The 23,535-nt window shown below is 28.3% G+C and overlaps 1 protein-coding gene across 2 annotated transcripts in view; it reads right to left on the bottom strand.

Moving 5' to 3' along the window:
* LOC121129488 (lachesin) overlaps positions 1 to 23,509 on the bottom strand; it is a 250,939-nt gene extending 227,430 nt beyond the window's left edge. Inside the window, exon 1 of one of the 2 annotated variants that reach the window (XM_040725213.2) lies at positions 23,355 to 23,509. The gene's annotated coding sequence lies outside the window, so the exon portion shown is untranslated. The remainder of the gene's footprint in view (positions 1 to 23,354) is intronic. The other variant, XM_071893404.1, reaches the window with a different exon arrangement.
* Between the last annotated feature and the right edge of the window lie 26 nt (positions 23,510 to 23,535).

Genomic DNA, 23,535 nt, shown 5'->3' with positions numbered 1-23,535 from the left:
TCTAGTCTAAAGGAAGAGTTCATTGATATTCTTGTTGAATATACCAAATAACTTTTTGGGGTAGCATTGACACTTATATACAAGCTTGTAGCTTCAACTAAACCACATCTTCAGAGGTCCAGAAAATTAGGTGAGAGTCCATTATGAAATTGAGTTATGTCATCTGAGATCCAATCATTTCAGCTATCCTCCTAAGATTGCAAATCTATTACAAAGTATACTCAAGATTTTGGGCATTTTTGGATAGTTTTTTAAAAATCTTTAATAACCTCTTTATTCGATATTTTAATGAAAATATTTTGATACAAAACTTCTTATTAACATATTTATCAATATATTTATTTAAATAAATCTCAAACATACGCACGATGTCTATATAAAGTAAATGAACATAAACACCGCTTCTATGTGTCCCACGATGCCTAACTTACCATATATATATATAAAATGACACACTGAGCATTAGCTACAGATATTTGTAACTGGTTTTTTATTTTTTTGATAAAAACAAGACTTTATTGCAAAAATTAAGACAAACATCGTTATCATCATGATGATTCTGTTCAAATCAAACTCCATGATATAGCCATTGACAGTCGCCTTTCCCTGTTTCTAGTTATTAATCTTCTTGACTGCATCCTTCGTTTCATATGAATTTAATGATTTTGTCTTAACTTTTAAGTTAAGTTAAGTTACATGATTGTAATGTAAAATGTTTATGGCGATAACTAAATCAGAAAGTATTTTAGTGGTATTTTAAGTTTGTAAAAAGTCCAAGAATTGTAGTAATTTGTGCTTATTACATATTATAGTAAATGGAAACGAAATGTATTAAAATTTCTAAGTTCCTGAAGTTTTTTTTTGCTTTTTTTTTGTATTGTCTGAGCTAGGCCGTAATCAAAGAATAAGAGTCAGAAATATACTTTGTATGCATTAGGCGGGTACATCTATAATCGTTAATAATATAATTTTTTTAAATTTTTTTTATTGCCTTTTAGTAAGAGGAAGTTATACTATACTGTCCTACCCTCCATTTAGTAAAGCCCAAAGGTTGAACAAAAACTACTAACGATAATCTAACAATTGAACACCGAGCATAAAAAAATCATAACATTTACGGATAACCAACATTGTTCTGCTCTTTAATTGCACATCGCTTGCTTTATTTAACAAATTTTTTGCTCGATCTGTCTAGAACTCATACGATTCAATAGTTTGACCTAAAAGTCCAATCTTAATCGTTTACTTTTATTTATATATATATATTTTTTTTTTTTTGGAAATTGAACAATTTTTACTTTCAAGCACTATTTTTATGTATTTTAACAATGGAGATGTGGAATACAAGAAATATGGATCAAAAATAACGTTGTAAAGTTCTCTGTTATCATTTTTTCAAAAGGTTAGTAAATTTTGTATGAAAATCACCATTTGTGGTACAACATTCTGAAAGGGCATCCGTAGGGGCAAGGCTTTAGGACTGTAGCCTCTTCTCCCCCCAAAAAAAAATAGAAATGGTTTGTTTTTATTAGATTTTTTTAGGTTAGGATGAAAAAAATAGGGTTGGATTTTTTTTTTTAAATTAAATATTTTAAATTTTTTGTGAATAACTGTAGATTTTCTAAAAAAATTTCAAAAAGTTTAAAAGTTATTTTTTCAAAAACTTAATTAACAAGAAAATTTAATTTTTTGTGAATAGCTATAGATTTTCGATTTTTTTTACCAAAAATTTAATTTTGTAAATTTTGTTCTATAACTTTTCTTTTTTGTTATTAGTTGTGAATTTTGATACATTTTCCCAAAAAATTTAATATTTTTTGAATAACTGTGAGTTTTTTTAATATTTTTTAGTATTTCAGTTGTTTTTTTTCCAGAAATTTTAATTTTCAATTATTTCTTTTGTTTTTTTGAATAGCTAAGGATTTTTTTAAAAAAACCTACAAATTTTAATGTTTGTGAATAGAATTGGGTTTTTGAAAAAAAAAAAAAAAGTTTGTAGTTTTTGTGAATAGTTGTGGATTTTTGAACTTTTTTTTTCCAAAAATTAAATTCCAAAAAACAAGCCCCCCCCCCTCCCAAAATAAAAAAATGCAGGATAAATATATTCATAATCCTGGAGATGCCCCTGTTTTGATTAATGCTAAAGAAGTGAAGGTAGCAACATGATAAATACCCCTTCATTTATTCTCAAATGCGTGTTTATGTAAAGAATTTGCCAAGTTCTAAATCTTGATAAGAATTCAAAAGTTTTATCTTTACATGTTGGAGTTTATCATTATTATTATCGAAATGATGGATAAACGTAATATATCTTCATAATAATGATGGATAACAATAGTTATGTAACATGGGATACATATCTTGCATTTCTTATCTCCTTACCTTCAAAGAAGTTATGATTGAAAGATACAAATAAAAACCACAGGCAGAGCACTACACTCTATGTTAACTTTATTAATTGCAAAAGATGACCTTTTACCTCTTTTGTCAAACATTCAAACTTTATGTCCGTAATATTTTGGGTTGTGTCGGTCCTTCTCTAGGGTTGAAGACGGCAGTCCTATATATAAGTAAATTCATGCTAGGAAAAAAAAAAATCAATTTGAACAAAAATATCAAAACAGAAGAAATGTACTGCTTGTTTTTTGAGATCATTTATACATGGAACCAAATATTTCCTTGAAATACTTTTCAACAACTATATAGACTTTTATAAAATTTCTGGGGCGAGTTAAGTCACTCAAGAATGTTAACTATCCTTTAAGTTTGTCATTTGATTTATGAGACTTAGTTTGGCCCCGATATGGGCTTTTAAAACAAAATTAATCCCTTTGAAAACTCTTTATTGGGAGAATTTTTTTTTTACTAATTTACTAATGTGAAATTAGCAGCTCCTCCAAAGGATTAATAAGGATCGTTTGTTGGTAGAAAATAAGGATAGTTTATCTAACAGTACAACTCTAATATAGAATCCATTTTGAGTAAATCATTCTAGCTTGTTTAAGAGTGTTGTGTTAAAAATAATATGAATTATTGGATAATATATTTTGTTTTTCTTCAAAATGAAAAATTAGGAATATATTTTTATGTGTCACTTGGGAAACAAAACTTTTACCCTTTCTCTCATGAATTAAATATAGGTAAATTATTAAATTTTTTATTACTTCATTGTAATTTTTTGAGTATAAGAAACATACCCCAAGAAAAAAATAATAACATATATTTTTTTTAATCATAAGAATGTATATATAAAAATACTGATATTTAAAATTTACGTTCGCAACGCATTTATTACTTATTAAGAATGCTACCAAGAATTGCATTTTATAAAACAAAATTTGTATGCATATTCTATTTATAAATAATTTACTTAGAATTTCCTAGACAGAAGTAGTGTCAATAGGCTATTGAAACTGAAAGGATTGCACCAAGTAAATTCCAGTATTTTTGATGGTAAAATGCATGAATATTGATCCCTAAACACATTCTAACCCGATAATTCTTGCAAGTTAACCTTTTTCTTATATTAAAAACTACTTTCTGAAGTGTTGCTCCTGGGCAACATTAGGAACTTTTTAAATTGAAAACACTACTTTAAAATTCAAATTTCTAAAGTTCGGCAACATATCTTTAAAGTTAAATTTTTTGAATCCCTTTACATATAGAGAATGTTGTTTTTGTTATCCTTAACAAACATTACTTTTTCTATAAAACACAACAAAATTAACAGGTAGCCCTAAAAATTGGACATATGACCTTTTTTGTAACCCTTGACCTTTTTCTTACCGTAAAACTGTACTTTATAAGCTTAAAATCTTATATAAGTATTACCTTAAGCGTAAAAATGTTTTAATGATGACGATATTTGCGAGTTCCTTGATATTATTTTTGAAATAAATAAAAAAATAAGCATCCATGGTTGAAAAAGTAATTTTTGGGTAGGGGGGGGGAAGTTTGGCTGGAAATTAAAATTATATTTTGTAGAGTACTTATAAGATGTTTTTGGGTACGAAAAGTGGGGCTAAAATTGAATTTGATTTTAGACCCCCACCCCTACTTATGCAGGGAATTTTATGGCATTAATCAAACAATTTAATGGTATTCAAATTTTAAATAAAAAATAGGAAAATACATGAAAAAGTTTTCTCTGTAAAAATAATGTTTGATGCTGCATTTTGTATTAATTTATGTATACGAGCTAAATTTTGTATTTAAAAGGAAGGATATGAGAGGAATACTAATTTGACTGATGCATATGAATCTTTTTCTCTTATTTTAGAAAAATATATATTTATTATTTGTCTATAGAGGAAATCTTTTCGTTTCCAACATGTTTTTTTATGCATACAAATTTAAGAAACATTGAGAATACAAAATGTAGGCTTTATGAATCGACATAAATAAATATTACTTAGAAATGGGATCCTTTGTTCATTATTATGTTTATCTTGTCATCAAACTATCGATCAAAAAACTCAATAATTATTTCAACTAAAACAGGATAACGGCATAAGTTTCAAATTTACTTTAATCTTATTTGGAACAAAATTTAGAAATGGTCAAGGTAACAAAAGTCCATGAATTTTTTAGAGGTCAAAGTCAAAGGTCACAGTAGCACAAAATGTTTAAAATACATTCATACTCGACCATAACTTTAGAACACGTTGAGGTACAGAACTCAAATTGGTGCAATTATTCAGATTTAAATTGCTTCAATCAAAATTCAAGAAAAAAGGTCAAAGTCACCCAAAAGGTCAAAATATAATATCCCCCATCACTTGAATATATTTAGACTCAAAGCTGAAATCATCTATTTGTAGTAAACATTACATATACTAGGTTAGTAGGTCAAAACGTCGACAGACAAAACGTAGACCCAGAAAATATTACTTTTCAAAATATGAAACACAGTTTCTACGACATTTCACTTTTGACAATTCCTGTCCAAGATATTTACCCCAACACCCTTAAATAAACAAAGAGTAAGAAAACCTCAAAACCCATTGACATCGCAAAATTTGGGGCTATTTTGGGTACCGCCGAGCCCCATAATGATATGTAGTCCACTGTTTTTAATTAAATTAATTTTAAGAGCCCCTCTCAACACTCTAATTTATTCCATGAAAATTAATAGTGATAACGTTAATACATATTAAATATTCTTATTTTTTTATACATACGTATAAAATAGGAAATGAAAGATTATAAATTCTGAGGTAAATATTGGGTTGTTAGAAGGGCCAAAAATATATGGCTCCGGCGGCACTCCAAAACAGGCCCAGCATTGGGGTAGTAAAGGAGGGACGTGAGGGGTTCTTAGTGTTTGCTTAAATAGTGGCAGTGGATTTCATCCAATTAAACGAAAACAGCCCCAATATTTGGGTTGTATATGAGGGTTGGAGGAGGCCTTTACTGGTAGTTTATATAGGAGGGGTATATGGTAGTGGGAGTATGTTTCAGGTGTGAAATGTCTGAATTGGATATATCGTAACACCATTAAGAATAGCTCTTTATTTAATATTCTACGGTCGGCGTTCAGTCAGTTGCTGTTTTGTCCACGCACAATATACTAGTACTATGGTTCAGTAGACTACATACTTTTGCAAAATATCGTTTTTCCTACATAGGATTTTTTTGCTATTTGAAACATCTTTATCAAGTTATGTTCGAATAAATACTTTTAACATTTTATAATATCTTGACCGCTCTAAATTTAATGGCCTCTTATTGGGACCATATATAATCTTCGTACCTAGTTTGATCAAAATCGATTTTTAATTTTTGCCGTTTGACTAACAAAGAAACAAACAGAGGCTAAAACATAACTTCTGTTCAACTTCATTGCATAAGTAGTAAAAATAATTTAACCCTTTGTTAAGAGAACTGGGATTTCTGCAACCAATTATGACAAAATTGCTATAAATCTGTTTATAAAGATTTTTAATGCTGGAAACAGTATTAATATGTTTGTGAAACTTATTTAAGAATAAAGGAAACTTTTTGTTGTTCCAAAAATGTATTTTCTTAAACTATTCGCAATTTTTTATCAAAGTTTGGTGAATTTGATAAATAGTTTACTTTTAAGCCGTTTTTGCTTCTTTTTTTTCTATTACCCTTCAGTTAATTGCTACAAAAGTACTACCAACTGGTATCCCAAATATCACAATTAATCTCATCAACGTTATAGAGTACATTTATAGTACCAAAAGTTCGTGAAAAGTAATAAATATTTCATAAAAGTTTTATTCGAAAGTGGATTTTTAATATTTCAACGATAATAATAACAAATTATATATTGTGCATGCCTAAAACTAAAATTTGTTCAATATTTGCGTCAACGTTTAACTTCAGTTCATAATCTACCTACGTCCAAAAAAGGATGTTCACGTAGGGAAAGTTATCTAAAAATTTAATTAATTTTAGATTTTATGAAACTCAACCTGCTCAATATTGCGAACATCCACCTGTGTTTATTTTTCATAAATCAAATATCATTAAATTAAAGTCAAAAATCTGCACTCTACCGATTGTACATTCTAACTTTGGTATATGTTTTAGACCTAAACGTGACAAATTGATTATTTGAAATAATAATAAAATATATTGATGAAATTTTGCTACCTATAGGTGATATTAAAAATGCTCAAGCTTATAGATCAAGAAAGCTAAAGATTGATTGCTACCAGAGCCTGTACTATGATTTTTTAATATTATTTCCATATTTCACATTTCTTTTTTTATTATTATACCTAATATGAGGTGGTTTTTTTCTTTTGAAAATAAAATGTGGCGTTTTCATTTTTCTAAAAAATAATAAAAGACCTATTCTAATAAATATATTTTTTTTTCACTAACTTTCTTCAAACTTATTTCGGTCACTTTTCTTTAATGGCGTTTCTTTAAAGTAATATGTTTCTCTATTAGCATATTAGGCCTGTTTATAGAAAAAGTATATTTTATACTTCCAAAAGCCTCTGATTTTAATTTTTTAAAGTCACAACGTAAATAATCCAAAAAAATTGACTCACATAACATTTTTTCTTCCACAAATACTCACTGGGGAGCAAGGTGTCATCCCCCCCCTGGTATCAGCGATTCTTATCACTAGTAAGGTTTTTGAAATGCTCTTACCTTCCATTAGAACTCCCAATTCTAAAATTGAGGCTCTATTCGTTAAATAGTTTTGATTTATTTCTGACATCAAGAATGAATATTTATATTATCAAACATCTCAACTTTTCTCATTTCCCCATTATATTTGATTTATATTCATTAATAGGGGAAAAAATCAAACCAAGAGAAGTGGAAACAATCATTATAAAAAAAAAATAGTTCCTCCAACCAGTGATGTAGTTATAACAACATTTTTATTTCAGTCATAAATCGTTGGGATGCGTCAGAATTTCAAGTAAAAGTGTCAATTAAATCCTCATAGATATTCAACAGTTATGTCATCCAAAATCAAGCCTTTCCAAATTTTATGAAATTGATGAATACTTTATTTTATGCCTAAATTAGTTATAAACAGATACGGCAATATTAAACAAAACATCTAATAAAATGCATTTTGATTCAATCTCTTAGCTCCAACACGACACAACTATTTGGGACTATGTAAACAAACTGGTATTATACTAACAAAGGGCACGCGCTATTGATGTGTATGGGATTTTATAGAGAATAAACATAGCTTTCGTTTTTTCACTCTTAAACAGATCTTGTTGATGTTAGCATCAATCTCACAAAGAAGAATTACCACTTAATATTATTGTATTTTTCAAAAATATTTAATAATATAAGGATGAGAAAGTGTCCAAAGAATTTGCAAAGTTGCAAACGACAGTGGCAAAGTGGGATGCCATATCTCAAGAAAAGTGGCCCAGGTCGCAATTTAGATTGAAAGAAGTGTTTTACTGGGGAAAGTATAGAGATTAATGCAGCTTGTATTTATATAAGTTTCAAGACAGTTTATGTATATAATTAGATTAATAATTAATTTCTTGAAATATTTTGTTAGAAATCGACGAAACCTCAAATCTATGAATTGTATTTATAAATATTTTATTTTTCTTAGTGTGGTTTTGTTTGCTTAAACTGACTTTAATTAATTTATGTGTGTACATTATTGATTTTATATGTTTTATTTCTCTCCAATAATAATTTACCAACAAAGTTGTGCCCTTATCGGTCTTGCGGTTCTAGCGCTTCAAGTAGTTCCTGTTCTTGAACCGCTAAAACCGGAACCGATCAAGTTTAACCGATAACGGAACCCAGACTGCAATATATTGCTTAACAGTCTATGTTCTTGTGCTTTTGTTTTTATATATAATATATAAAGAAAAGAAAATATATATTATAAAAAAATTAGATTTAATAAATAAGTTAATTTCCGAAGTGTTTTTTTTTTTTTTTTGCAATTACACAAACCCGTTTTCCAATGATTTATTTTAAGTTTCCAGGGTGATACTGTTGTGTCTGAGCTCAAAATAGTTAAAGGCTTCTTATGGATCTGGAAAAGAGGATTTAAACACCAGTCAGTGTAAATACAAGAGAGAAGGGTGGGGTAAATTATGGATCCAGGTTTGCTTCTAAGCTTGTCAGGCCCCTACTATTATGTGACAGATTTCAGGCTTTCATGACAAAATATAGAATCTTTTCAGTAAAGGAAATCCAATATATATATTCATGAGAGCTAAATATCAGCATGTAATAACTAATTCATAAAGTCGAATACTACAAAATCAAATCCAGATCGATTTATTAAAAAGGCATTAATTTTGAAGCTGTACATATTAATAAACTTATTTGAATGTGTTTATGACTTTTCAAACTTACAGCTACTCTTATTTTTTATAATATTGGCGATTGTTGGACTAAACATTTAAGGTGTTAAACTTATTTTGGTATGATATCAATCATAGAAATATGATTTTAAAAAGAAATTTGTAAGATAAACAGGAACAATAATAAATAATTTTATCTTCAGCTATTTTTTGATAAGGTGTCAAATCGAAGATGACGTCGTCAATTAGTTGGAAAGGAAATAATAATTTACAATTTAAATACATGACAGGCTGGAAAGTTTGGTCCACGGATTTTTAGATTTGGCAAAATGGGATTCCGTCGTCAGATTCCAGTCTTAGATCTAGATTGAATCCATCTATAATCTCAACCAATTGGTAATATGGAGATACTTAGCAATAAAATTTTGAAAATGATACCTTTGGAGACCAGGAGCAGCAAGACTTTTCTGTTGGTGTGACAAAAAAACTGGTTTTTTTCCTCTTTGCGTGTATTTTCTAGATGATAAATTATTGAAGGTATGTGTATATTTTTTATGATTACAAAACATAGAGCGGCATCAATCATTAAGATGGCATATTTATAAAATTATTCAATTTAAAACAAATAAATTGGTAGAAAATTTATTTCGTATTAGCTACCAAAAATATATTTTTAAACTATTATTATTATAAATAAAAAGCCCAAACTAAAACTATCAGTTAATAGAACGTAGTAATCAAGTATATAAAATGAGATAAAATTTAATTAATTATACATTTATTTTGTGATGTTAAACTCCTGCTGCAAGTTTTTTAATAATATGTTTATAATGTGTATTTTTTATTAAAACACACATTATGATAATCCGTTTACCTATTCCTCTTTTTGTTTTTGATGCAGTTTAAGGAAGAAAACAATGTTTCACAGGTATAAGTTGAAGAGAAAATTGTCAATAATGCTCCTATGAATCTTTTGAGAGTACCAAATGTTTCAGGAATTATATTCCAAGCAAACAATAGTTCTTCATCTTTGTTACAAGAACCGGACCCATGTGACCTGTCCAGCTCATGTTCTTTTAAATTGGCTCTAAGATTGACTTTATTGGAATTCCACTAACTACATTTCCAAATTATATATATTTAGCCATTAAACCAAATCTATTTCCAATTTGGTAAAATTTGGCTTCTCCAGATTTTTTATGATAAGTAGAATTTCTTCAAACACACAAAATTGTCCAAATATTGATGAAAATTAGTCTTTCAGAGTAATTAAAACTGTTGTAGAATACACTTTTTGTGCTACCCCAATAGCTAGATTTTGATAACTCAATTCCTCATGGTTCGTTTTCAGTCTCGAAAAGTATTTGTAACTTTTAGTTTCTAAATGATGTTGGAATATATGAAGCTTACTTTTAAAAGCGATGATATTCCCAGACAAAATATCAATACTTTTACACTAACCTTGTAGCTTAACATTCAATTTACTAATATGCATTGATAGATCAGTAGAAGATATTAACTTACTAAGCCAGGCATCATTATATATCTCGGAAAAACATTATTATTTTTTTTGTTTAGAATACGATATATCTCCTTTAAACATTTGACAAACTGTTCCAGATTTTTTCCTATGCTAAGACGACTTACATTAATAATCTATAATAAGCAGATTATGGTTCGTTTAACAGCAAGCTGAATTCACGTTTGTGTGATGCTGATATCAGGTTAACTACGTAAGGGAAGATTGATGTCACATATTTGAGTTCTTTTAACCCAACTTTAGCAGACAGTACTGGTTTATAAGACAAAAAAAAATTAAAAAATGGGATGACCAACTAATTCTTCGAGAAACTGTTTAAATACAATATTACAGCCAACCCTTTTGGGAGCACCATCTAATGTTATTGATACAATTTTTTATATTTCTATGTTTCTTTCAAGCAACATATTTATGACAATCTTGCCTATATCTTTCCTTGTGGTATTTGAATACAACGTTTTTTAATAAGCAATTTTTCATACATATCGTGACCACTTTTATATCTGGCAAATATTAGTAGTTGAGAAGAGAATATATCAGTAGATTCATCAACACAAATTGAAAGAAATCACAGCCAACCAAGCTTTTTCCTAATTTATTCGCTTTATTACCGTTTATGGTATTTATGAACAGTTTTTCTGGAAATAGGTAAGTAACTCTTTTATGCGTTTGATAATAGCGTTTTCATTCTTAACTGCATCAAAAAAAAAAAAAAAAAAGATGCACAGTCCACAAAAGCAATTTTACGAATCTTGTTTCATTAATAACCGATACAACCAAATTACTGTATAGGAAAAATCTATACCACTTTCAATATCCGTCTTGAATTAATTTTTTATTTTCTTTAGTTTAGAGGAAAATAAAAAAATAAACATTAAAATGTTTAAACTTTTTTGTCAAGTCAATTCATAGTTAGTTCTTCTTATCATCGTTATTCTTATGACTTATAACTAAGCAACACTTGTATAATATAAAAGGAAAAAAAAAATGAAGAAATACATCCATGAAAGCATATATATTTAGCATCACAATGTTTTGTTAAAATTTGCTATGCGCTGTATCATAAAATAAAGTTTTCTATTGTTAAAAACCAACCATAGTTTTTGAGTTTCAATAAAAAAAAATAACAATATCGGATTTATTTGTTTGTGAAAATACTATTGTTAAAATAATTGCATAATCAGTCATACTCATATTTGGGGATGCAAAAATGAATTATTCGTAAATTTGAGACAGATTCGTTAGATACAATTTATGTATGATATATATATATATAACCAAGAATATTCTAAAAGGGACATATCAGGAGGATTTACACTGAATGTTTTTACCTTAGATGATATTGAAGAGAGTACTACTTCATTTTTTGTTACATAATCAGGGAAGTTAACAATTATACTTATTCAAAACTATGAGCAATCTTCAAAATATTCATGTTCACGTACTTTAAGACCAATGAAGCACCATTTCCGGAAACAATAAGCCAAAAAATCAATCTGTTTACCGATAATGCTTATTGAAATCACATTTTAGCCCCCTTGGTTTTTTGGAGTTGGCAACTTGAGGAGCAAATTTTCTTTTTCTATGCTGTTATCAATATTATTTAATTTTCTGAGGATTGAACTTCCTTTACAACTATATTAAATTATATCAATAACTAGATTGAACATTTGTTTGCGCGCATAAAAGGAGAAGAATAACTCTAGTGATAGGTTGTGGAGTTATAACTGTAAGTCCTATTTTGGATCAGAGTAGACTGAAGGCTCGACATCAGAGTAATTCTTGCCAATGTTTCCTTTATTTCCTTCTCCCCTCCTTCCCTTGGCACAGCTGATTGTATGTGATTTAATCAAACGGCATAACATCTTCGCCACTTTCCCATAAATCATTCTTCAAACTATAAGAGTTATCTTGTTGAATTTCAATTATTTGGTTTAACATGTCCAAAAGCATGGAAAAAAATTATGGAATCATAAATAAAAGTTATTAGTTAATAAATCTGCCATGTGGTTTATAAACGGTATGGTGACAAACTTTATTTCAAAACATTTTCAACTTGGTTTTTGAAGCCCAATATGTATCTTTCAAATCCACTTGTCAATAAAATTAGCGTTTTATTTATCAGTAACAAAAAATTGATTTGATTTGAAAATATTTAGATTTATAGAGCAATGGATTCATTTTTTTAATTCAGGTACAAAACTATTAAAAAGTATATTTTTTCATTATAAAATTTAATTACAAATAGAATCAAAGAGTTTTGAAATTACTACGACTCAAAAATATTAATTTAATTTAGTTTTTTTAGTAAAGTCTCAAATGAATAGCTTTACGTTTGTCAATATAATCAATATGTGTAATTCATTTACTCCAAAAATCAAACGACACAAATCAAAAAGAAAATTTACATATCTTTATTTTGAATAAGTAGTTTATATAGATTCAGTAAAGTGAAATCATATTAAATGGTATTGAAATGCGTACTCGTTATAATAGATCCATTTATTTCTGGATCTTTTTTCAAAATATTTTATTATTTGGTGTATTTAATCTATAAAAGTAGCAATTGCGTAAAAAATCCTAATTTCCAAGAATAATTTTATTATTTTTCAATATTTTGAGTAACATATATATATATATGAGTCAAGTCATTTTATGAGAAAAATTCAAAGAGATATCAAAATGTCTACTTGAATCATGGATTTTCCACTTTTGAATACTTTTATTTGTTCCTAGTATTTTGCATTACCTTAAACAATCTACAATAACTTACACCAAAATGAAAATGTACATCATAGACTTGATTTAGTACTGAAAATATGAGAAAAAAGATTGGATTTAAATTCTGTGACATTACTTGACAACATTTTTAGTAATAAGATAAAGAGGATCGCTAATATAATTTGGTAGAACCCACAAAAATAGACGTATATATCTAAAAAAAACATAATATAATAAACAAATGATAATTGCTGTACTAAAATAACAGACACAGAAGAGAAATATAGTGAATTCACTCATGATAAAAGTATATACATGACAATGACTTAACCAATTTAAGTGATCAACCACTAAACAGAATGATTTATTTTTGAAGGGTCTGGAAACTAAAAGTAAACTCACAGTAATTTTAATTGAGTTTTTTTTTTTAATTTATTGACGATTCTATTTATTAAAAATAATTTATATATGTATGTGTGTATGTGATGAATGTCTCACTGAGTGACAGAAAAAGAAAGAACACATATTGAATACGAATTAAAAACGGTATTTAGGAAAAGGATTAGTGAGTTAATCTTAGTATGTATCTTTAACTTTCATTTTACTTCTGGTTGAAGAAGGAACATGGCAAGTTAGCAATGGCAATGTCAATAAATAAATCACAGGATAAAATATTTGAAAAATTGCTTTATATTTGCGAAAATCAGTATTTTCACGTGGTCAATTATATGTTGCATCTTCAAAAGTGTCAAAAAGGGCTACAAGTTTGATTATATTTACATCAAATGGATAGAAACAGCAATAAATGTTTATACAAGGTGGTTTTAGAATAGAAATTTACCTATCAAATAATTATATTTCATAGTAAAACGTTTTAGTTTAGAACTATAACATAAATTAGCTATTTTTCATTGGGTATCTTTAAGATAGCGTGTTCGTGCTAGTTTTATATTATGATGATGATACAATTATAAAGTTATTTTAACTCCTTGAGACGTTGATGACACGATTTTTTAAAAACAATTCTCTCTTTCCTTTCAATAATATTCTTTCCCAAAAATAGCACCAAGTTATTTAAAAAAGAAGAGAAAAAAAAAGATTCAGTGTTCATTTATGAAGTATTTATTGATTAAACAAACCAAAGGATAATATCTCCGAACCTTTTGAAATTTAATTTAAGCAGAGAAGTTGAATCGACGTACCTTTTCTCGAAAGACTAAAAAAGGCTCTGATTATATATTTTCTATATAGAAAAATGATTGTGTGAAACATCAAACATGGAATTCACCAGTAATTATGTATTTAAGTTTAAATTTGAATTCAAACAATTTTAAAATTAAATGACTCGAAATGTTTACGAACAAAATACTTTTATGAGACACACTACTAAATAAAATTATAATTTCATATCTTATTTTTTAGTAATATTTTAACAATAGGAAATAGTCTTTGAATGTATACATATGAATAGTATGTATACCTTTGTGCTCATAATGAAAAACAGTTTTAATAAAGAGTTGGTTATTCATGATGAAAAAAAGGTTAGAAATTACTTTTTCATTGTGACTTAACTACAAACGGACCTTTTAATATAAGATTCGTTCAGGGTGCAAGCTTCGATAACAATGTTTTTATTTCTTTTGGATATTAGCAATTAAATCTATATATATTTTCCACAGGGTGGTGTGACAGTCTGTAGTTTGCTGTTTAAAAAAAATTGCCCATGCTCAGGGAAATTTTAATAGACCCTTCTATGTTAGTAACCTACCCATGTTATTTATTACTAATTAATATTATTATTACAGGGAGTTTGAAACTAATTTATATATAAGGACTCATAACTTGAATCCTTCATTTTTAAATCTGCATTGGGTAATTTAACATTTATAACTGAATTCAAATGTTCACTGATTATGAAAAAAATAGTTATAAATCGACAGCTCATAACAAAATCAACTCTATATTTTTGTGTTTCTGAGGTAAAACCGTGAGTTTATTCAATATTCCTGCACTCTCAATTTAACAAGTAAAAATAAGTTTAATATCCAAGGCAATAAAAAATACGTTAAATCTTATGCATAAAGGTCGTGTAGTAAACAAACAGCCTTGCATAAAAAGATATGACTTTGCATTTAACATAAATAAAAAAATAAGGAAAAATATGGTATGCTAAAAAACTAAGGCAGGGAATTAAATGTACGTACTAATGATATGTTAACTTTTAGCCCAATGGGTGCCCATGAGTTTGGTAAGTTAGTTTATTTCAAAATTACAGTACCACTAGTTCTTGCAAAAAATCAATTTTCAATCTTTCAAGAAAACCAGCTGTAGAATGGAGAAGAACTATAACGAATCGTGAGCTGTAGCTTTAACTTATGATGTTGACCAATTTGAACAACAAAATTACTTATTAAATCTCTCCAGTTTGACCCGCAGCGGAGAAAATAATTTGAATACAATCCCCTGCTTTTAGAAACGACTCAACGATTGATATAATTCGACAAAATTAAAATAAAAAGAATGTCCTTACAAATTTAAAGGATTTTAGAAAAAACGTAATCAGACTAAATATGTTAACAGTTTATGATTTAAACTCAGAAAAATTTCCCCTCGACAGTAGAAAAAAATTTCCACTTGTTAATTCTTCAAAATATTATTTAATGCTGTACCCTAAACTTTAATATATCTGTGAATAGACTCTGGAAGCTACATAGTAAGCGCTTAGCCCTCCTTATGAGTTGAAAAAGAAGAATAGTTTTTTTTCTGAAGGGGATAAATGATGATAAACAGTTTACCATGCTGCTACAAATCTCTATATGTAGATTGTAAAGGGCTTGTTCTTTTTGTATCAACTTGGCAACTTCCACCTGCTATGTATTTCTAGCAATGATTATGCCTAAATCAGGATGTGAGTCATGGAATTTTGCAGGAGAAGAAATGTGGTATCTCCCATTGACTTCATGTCATCATAGATATATTTAAAAAAAGTTTTTCTATTTAACTTAAACAAGTATGTATCGTCATTATTAATTTGCTTGTTTGCTGGTTGCTTTTTTTTAGGAATCGATTTCTAGAGTATAAGTTGAAATTCAACCCCAGAGCAATACGTATAAAATATTTTTTATGTACTTTTTACGCAATTTCTCCGGTTTATTTATGTTTGTTCTGTATAGCATATAAGCCAAATAAAAATTGTTTATTAGTTTTTAATAGACTTCAAGTGTCATCTTTCTAAGAAAAAAAAATCAATATTTATTTCCTAGTATGGTAAAGTCTATTTATAAATGTTATTTTTAAATAATTTATTCATAAATTTATTATATTCTATAAATAATGTTGTTTTTATATATTTAACTGTGAGCGTGGGAAGATTGATTGATCGGAGCAATACTAGTCCATAACTATTCTTGTTAATGTATCTGAACTAAGGTAGACATTTTTGACTAAGTACAATTTATTGTTAAAAAATCAATAATGTGATTCTGTAGATTATTTTATCTAAATAGATTATTTTTCAATAGTGAGGTTGGAAATTTAGTTAATATGTTGTTTCATAGCTTAAAAAATCCTAATTTAGATTAAGGTTATTAGTTTTAGGAATATTCCATAAAACCTTTGTTTACACGAGCCAATAAAATTATATACACCTAATTGTTTATTCTTCAAACGAATTCCTTTGGCGTATAAACAATTGAAAACTTGAATGATTTTCAAACCAAACCCTCTAATGGGGACTGTAGATCTATAGGTCACTGGTTCATTTACGGGTCGAAGGGCCATATATTAGATTGTTATCTTCAAAGTTGGCTAAGCTTTATTTTATTACACTCATTTTACACGTACAAGAGGCAAACGACATAGCAATAATAATAAGATAACAACCACAAAATTGATGCTGTACTGATATCAAGAAATGAGAAAGAGCGAAGACGTCTTTAGAACAAAGGTGGTTTGTTAAACTTTAAATTGCATTTTCTTAGGATTGGATGATCATCGTGAATATCATTATTTTGTGGATTACTAATTTTTTCTTCGGCAAATGTTGGTTTACCCATATATAAATGTTAAAAATACTAAAATAATTCAAATCATTACTTTCAAAAACGATTTATATATTTTTATTCCTACATCAAAGTACCACTGGAATTGAATATGAAACTTTAAAATTTTTTGAAAAAACTCAATTTTGCTGATTATTTTTATTTAAGTTCAATGTTTATGAATCGATAGCTTATATTCAGGTCGTGTAATTTGATAACACTTTATTTTGTAGTCATTGAAGAAACAAGCACCGTGTTTAGCGCGAATAACTTTGCCTTTTTCCATCATATATCCTTCTCAGAATTATATATGTTATGTCCAAGTTATGATTTATGTACAAGTTAAAACTTAAATTAGAATATCCTACAAGTCACAATTTCTACGTCTCATTGCGCTTGATTTAATTGCAACATCATTCATTCTAACTACAAACCAGGTATATTGATCTAATGAACCTTCAAAGTCAATATGTGTAAAAGTGATATATAACTGTGGGCACTTGAACTTTATAAGGTGCCACAAATACTTATCCAAAAGAGATTGTCCCCTCAATAGTCAAAAAGTACAAAACATCACATTTTTCATGACATATAATCTAAATTCTTCATCTCAATTTTGTATAAGCAAATTCTACAATTTGCTTATACAAGTTACAACTTGTATAAAATCATAACATGTACAGAATTTGCATACAGAACAAAATCTCTCTAATATATATTTCAGATGAGATCCAGTTTTAATACGACTTTTTTTCGTAAGATAATCAGGACAGTTAACAATCATTCTTATTCAAAACTATGAATTAACGGAAAAATGTGGTATATTAACGATAAAGTGACAAACTTTATTTGAAAACATTTTCAACTTGGTTTATAAAGCCCAATCCGTATCGATTAAATCCATTTGTCAATAAAATTAGCGTTTTCTTCATTGATACCAAAAAAAAAGTTTGGATTTGAAAATATTTTGGTTTAAAGAAAAATTTAAGTTGTTTATTTAATTTAGTTACAAAACATTTTTTAAACGTAAAATTTAATGACAAATAGAATTAAAGAGTTTTGAAATGACGACGACTCAATAATGTTATTTACTGTGAGGGTTTTTTTATTTACGTCCCAAGTAATTAAAAACAAAATTTGACTTTTCTGAATATAATTAAACTGTGTAACTCATTTAATTCAAGAATAACCAGAAATCCAAAAGAAAATTTACATACCTCTATTTAAAATTCGTAGGTATACAGATTGAGTAAAGTGAAAACATTTTGTAAATTGAGATGCTTTTCTTGAACAAATATATGTACATATATACAACATTTCTAGACATTTAATCCATCAACTGTATTTTTTAGAGCTTTAGTATACTTAATTGATATGTAGTGGTCACTCCATGGGAAATTTACACTCGACTATTTTTTTCATCCAATTTAATTAAAATTGGATTTGTCAAACCAATCAAATTTAAGATCTATAATTAGAGTCGTATAAAATATGATCGAGAATGCGTAAACTAATTATTTAGTTGTTACTTGAACAGATTTTTATATTATTTTTCAAGGCAGTAATCATTATTCGTTAATTCTTAAGGAGAGAACATTTGAGTATAATGTATATTTGCTCATAAATGAGAACGAGTAACATTGTTTAGTATTTAATAGTATTAGTCCCTATTGGACTCAAAGTACCATTAAGGATCTAAAATGGAGTAATTCTTGTATATGTTCTAGCTTAGTACAGAGTGGCGCTGGAGCAACTAAATACTTTTAATTAGTTAATTTTTTACAATACAATTGTCATTGACTCTATATTTCGGCCATAGATATCTCAAAATCCATACCTGTCGATTCTATTAAATAATTTATCAGAACAAGGAAAAACGAATATCTCACAGTAAAAAAAAATATTAGAGTTGAAGGTAGTGATGTAAATCAGGTGAATCTTTTAGTTGGTCCTGTTTGATTTTCGGAATTGGTAATTTGAAAAAAATAAAATAATCTTTACCTTAGTTATAGTTATTACCATTTAACTTTTGATTAGTAAACTTCCTTTCCTACAGCATTCACTTATATTTGTACCCTGATTGAATATTCGAATGTGTTATGAAAGACATAGAGTAATCTTAAAAATTTGTTGCTGACTTATTATTGTAAGTCTATATTGGAATCAGAGTAGAATTGAGGATCAACATCGAAGTCATTTTTGGCAATGTCCTTGCTCATTTTCTTCTGCCTTCTTCCCTTGTCACAGCTTATTATAGCTAATATAATGAAACGTCATGACCAATAAGATACTCTCTTTTAAGAAATTCTTCCAATTGTCAGTGTTACTATGTTGATTATCGTTGTTTTTTACATAAGCAAAATGCCCATGATTTTCATCAATATTTATTGGCTTTGATGATACGAGTGGTTTAATAATTTTTCATTGGTAAATAAAGTAATAATGTAATATTCATTCAAATAATTGATCATTGTTAAAATTGTCTTTCTTTCCCGAAACCAACGGCCAAATTAAACCAAATACATATCTAAGGTTTTCTACTAAATAGATTTACAAGCAATTCCTTAAGTTTATTTTTTAAAGATGCCACTGTTATTTTGACGATCTATGCTTTTTTTTATCGTATAAGCTGTAAACATAAAGTTACACAATAAAAATCATAGCGTATGACTTATAAAATTCCAAAGCACGATATAAATGAATCTCATAATTAATTTGTATGATTTATAGTTAAGTAAAATTACTTTGGATTATTAATTTTTATAAGAAATACATTAGTAGAATAAATGTTGGAAAATAATCTTTTTTAAGCTTTGAGAATAAATATGTATTTGATATTTATTTTAGAATGAATCATCTAATTGTTGTATCAAAAATATTTAATTATATTCAAATCGTTAGTTTTGTTTATGGAATATATTGAACAACTAGATAGAATTTTGGGAGGAGTTGTTTACATATTTTATTTGGACCTATTATTCATATCAAATAAAAAGTCATATCAACATAATTTTTGTAAAATATATCCATATAACTAAGAGCACAATAGGTGATATAACTCAAATAATATCACGGACTACTAAATATCATTGAAGTTGTGCTATGATATGATATTATAAAAGATTATAGAAATAAGACTTTGATCCCTTACCGATTTTGTATGTTGGCCCTCTAACAAAGAAAAAAATAGTCTATAATTTAATGGTAGATTTATTTTAACATTGAAAGACATTAAAAGAACAAAAAAAAAGTATTTGTAAAAATAAAAATGCTAAATATAACCACCCAAGAACATTGCCCTACCGTGAAGGATACAGGAAAGACAAGTAATGTTATTGGGATGTTTCACTCCTTAAGGCAAAGAACGACTTCACCACAATGAAGGGAGGATGGACACCCGTCCATCCTCCAGGAATTTTTGAGAGTCAACTTCCTTCCCTCCGATTAGGCACTAAAAATCTGTCTTCCATCTCGACAATGAACAAAAATATAGACAAAGTAACAAAAGAGTAGCTCAAAAAGAAGTACATTAAGCATAGCCTGTATCCGTGCTAAATCCTTTATAAAAAATTTATAAGTTAACAAAATTACAAAATAAGAATGGGATGAAAAACTTATTTTCTCTACAGTAAATGACAGAAATACAATTAAAAAAGGATATTCGGATTGGAATACCTAGATCAATCAAACTCATTTCATAGAACACATAGATATGAACTAACCATGAACTTATATAAGGGGTATTGATTTACTATTTTTTATCTTCAAAATTGAGAAAAAATGTACGAAAATATTCCATACGCTCTTGAAAATTAAAAAAAAAAAAAAACTCTAAATTAGTAAGGATTTTGTCAAACGATTTTTGTTCAATTTTGAATCTTTGTTCTTTTGAAAATAAAAGTGGTATCCTTTTTTTTCAATGAACTTTTCATTTCGAAACGTAATAACCTTCATGGCAATTATTACTTTTTATAAATGTTATGTGCCAACATAATGGCAATCTTGAACAAAAATCAAGAAAAAAATTATGTTATTTCATTTACTGGGTGAAACGTTATAATTTACTCAATCGCTATTTTTCAAATTTTGAGAGGTTAAACAACATCTTTGAACATTATTGTCACTAACAATGATGTAGAACACACAATTAGCTGTCGATTTCTAAGAAAAACATTGTCCTAGTCATTACCATGAATATACAATACAAGAAAAGGATTCATCAGCCCTCCTCTGCCCAAAATTGTCCCAGAAGGTCATATGGGAGTCAACTGGGGCCTCGAAGAAGACCACTTACAATGTATCTATGCAGTTGAAGGTCGGAAAGTACCTCAGCCACTTTCCAGGAGTAGGGAGGAAACCCTCTATGCCTGTCAACTGCATGAAGTTGGCCATCAAGCAAAAACTGTGAGTATTTTGCGGTATCTGTTGACAGAGAAACATAGAAAAGTCTATATGTAACGTAAAAAAAAACCCTAAACCACGTCAAGGGAACCTGTGGGATCATTGCAATCTTTTCTGATGAGAAGCCCTTTATTGTTGACTCGATCTTCAACAGGCAGAATGATCCAGAAGTGCCATTTGGGAATGTAGCAGAGGAGCACGGATATGTCTCCAACACCAAACACCCTGATTCAATGATGATGTTAGGCCTGGTTGCATCCAACAGGAAGTCGTTGAATCCCTTGTGTTTCTCCTTAGGATACAGGTTGAAAACTGATGAGTACGTCCAAATTATGTTCACCAAAGTTATCCCATGGATCAAATCCATTGTTTGGCAATTCTCCGTAGGTGTTTCAACAAGATAGAGTACCTTCCAACACGTCAAAGAAACTCCTAGTGGGTCTTCAGGCCGACATTTCTTGGCAAAGAACTTCCGGCCATTCTAGAGCCCAGATATCAACCCACTGGGCTATTCCATCTAGGCGTTCATGGAGTACAAGGCCTGCAGGAAACGCCACAATAGCACCTTCACTCTGAAGATCTCTGTCGACAAGGTCTTGGCCTCCATGAGCGTTGATTACATCCAGAGGGTCTGGAGCTGCTTCTGCAACTGCACAGAGCTAACAATCGATTGTGAGGGAGAATACTTTCACTTGTTCTTTCTCTTTCAATTAATATTTTTAAAGAATGATTTCTAATTCATCCAGGATCCGGCCATGGATTTTATTACTTGGTGTGTTAAAATGGGCAAACAATATCACGTATACATACAATCCAATATTTCATAGACACATTTGAGTCAATTATCGACTTTTTATTCAAATTTGTAGGGTGATTTAAAATACCCGATTACTTAAGCAATAGTTAAAAATCTTTTTTGATTAAAAAGTCTTAATTTGCTCAAATATGGCCCTTTTAAATAAAGTCTATCAATCCTCTCTTCTTTTATTGTAAGAATCAATTGTGGCTACTTTAAGTGTAATTTGCAACACACCCAAAAATAAATAAAAATAATTTGTTAAAATAAATTGACAATAATTTGCCTAAGAATACAAATGTCATCCACATTCAATTTTGAGGAAAATCAATTCTAGGTTTTGTGTTGACGGGCCACATACACATTGGGAATTATTCTTCCTAAAATAACCTGGAGCTAAAGTCAGAATAGAAAATTTTCCAAATGAAATATTTTTCTTCATTTTATCAAAAATGGGGTTTGTATTCAAATATATGGGAAAAGTTGAACTACTCAAGAACATGAGCTATTGTTAAACATTTTTATTTCTTTTATAAGTCTTAATTTGATCCCGATATGGTCTTCTAAATAGAATGAATCAATTTCTCATTTTGTATGTCGACGATGCATTTTTGCTATTTTAAGTGTCATTTGCGACACACCCAATGTTTTATTAAATACTTTGTAGATAGAAATTGTTAAAATTTGTTGGAAGAATACAAATGTAATCCACATACAATTTTGATTTATAAAGTTCTACCCTACTATTGTGTTGGGAGCCTACAAATGAATTTTATCTTAGTTTAAAGAAATAAGAATTTACTAAGTACCCTTTTAAAATAATATTTTTCAATTTTGAAAGACCAATATTCAAATATTCTTTGTCCAAAGGGCATCTCCAACCCTATGACACTAGTATTATTAATTGTTAGGAATATACAGCGTGGCTCCATAGGTTTTTTCATTTTCTATATTTTCTATATAATTTTCATTAAAGAATTACATTTTTAATTAATAGATTTTTTGTTGTAATTGTACATGAAAAACATATTTTTGATAGTTGAATTTTATTAAAGAAAGATAATATTTTTTACCTTTTAATTAAAAAAAAAATGATCTCTGGATAAATCTTAACTTGAAGTTTTCACTAATTCCTTTCATTCACTCAGTGATAAAATATAACTAAATATAGGTCCTGTTTGTTGAAAAATTATTTTCTTTTTATTTTGTGCTTAAGTTTTCTTTCACTGTTTTCTATATATATATATTTTTTTT

The sequence above is a fragment of the Lepeophtheirus salmonis genome, chromosome 14 (assembly GCF_016086655.4).
Source record: "Lepeophtheirus salmonis chromosome 14, UVic_Lsal_1.4, whole genome shotgun sequence".
NCBI classification, from domain to species: domain Eukaryota; kingdom Metazoa; phylum Arthropoda; class Copepoda; order Siphonostomatoida; family Caligidae; genus Lepeophtheirus; species Lepeophtheirus salmonis.
This window is presented reverse-complemented; position numbering and strand designations above follow the sequence as displayed.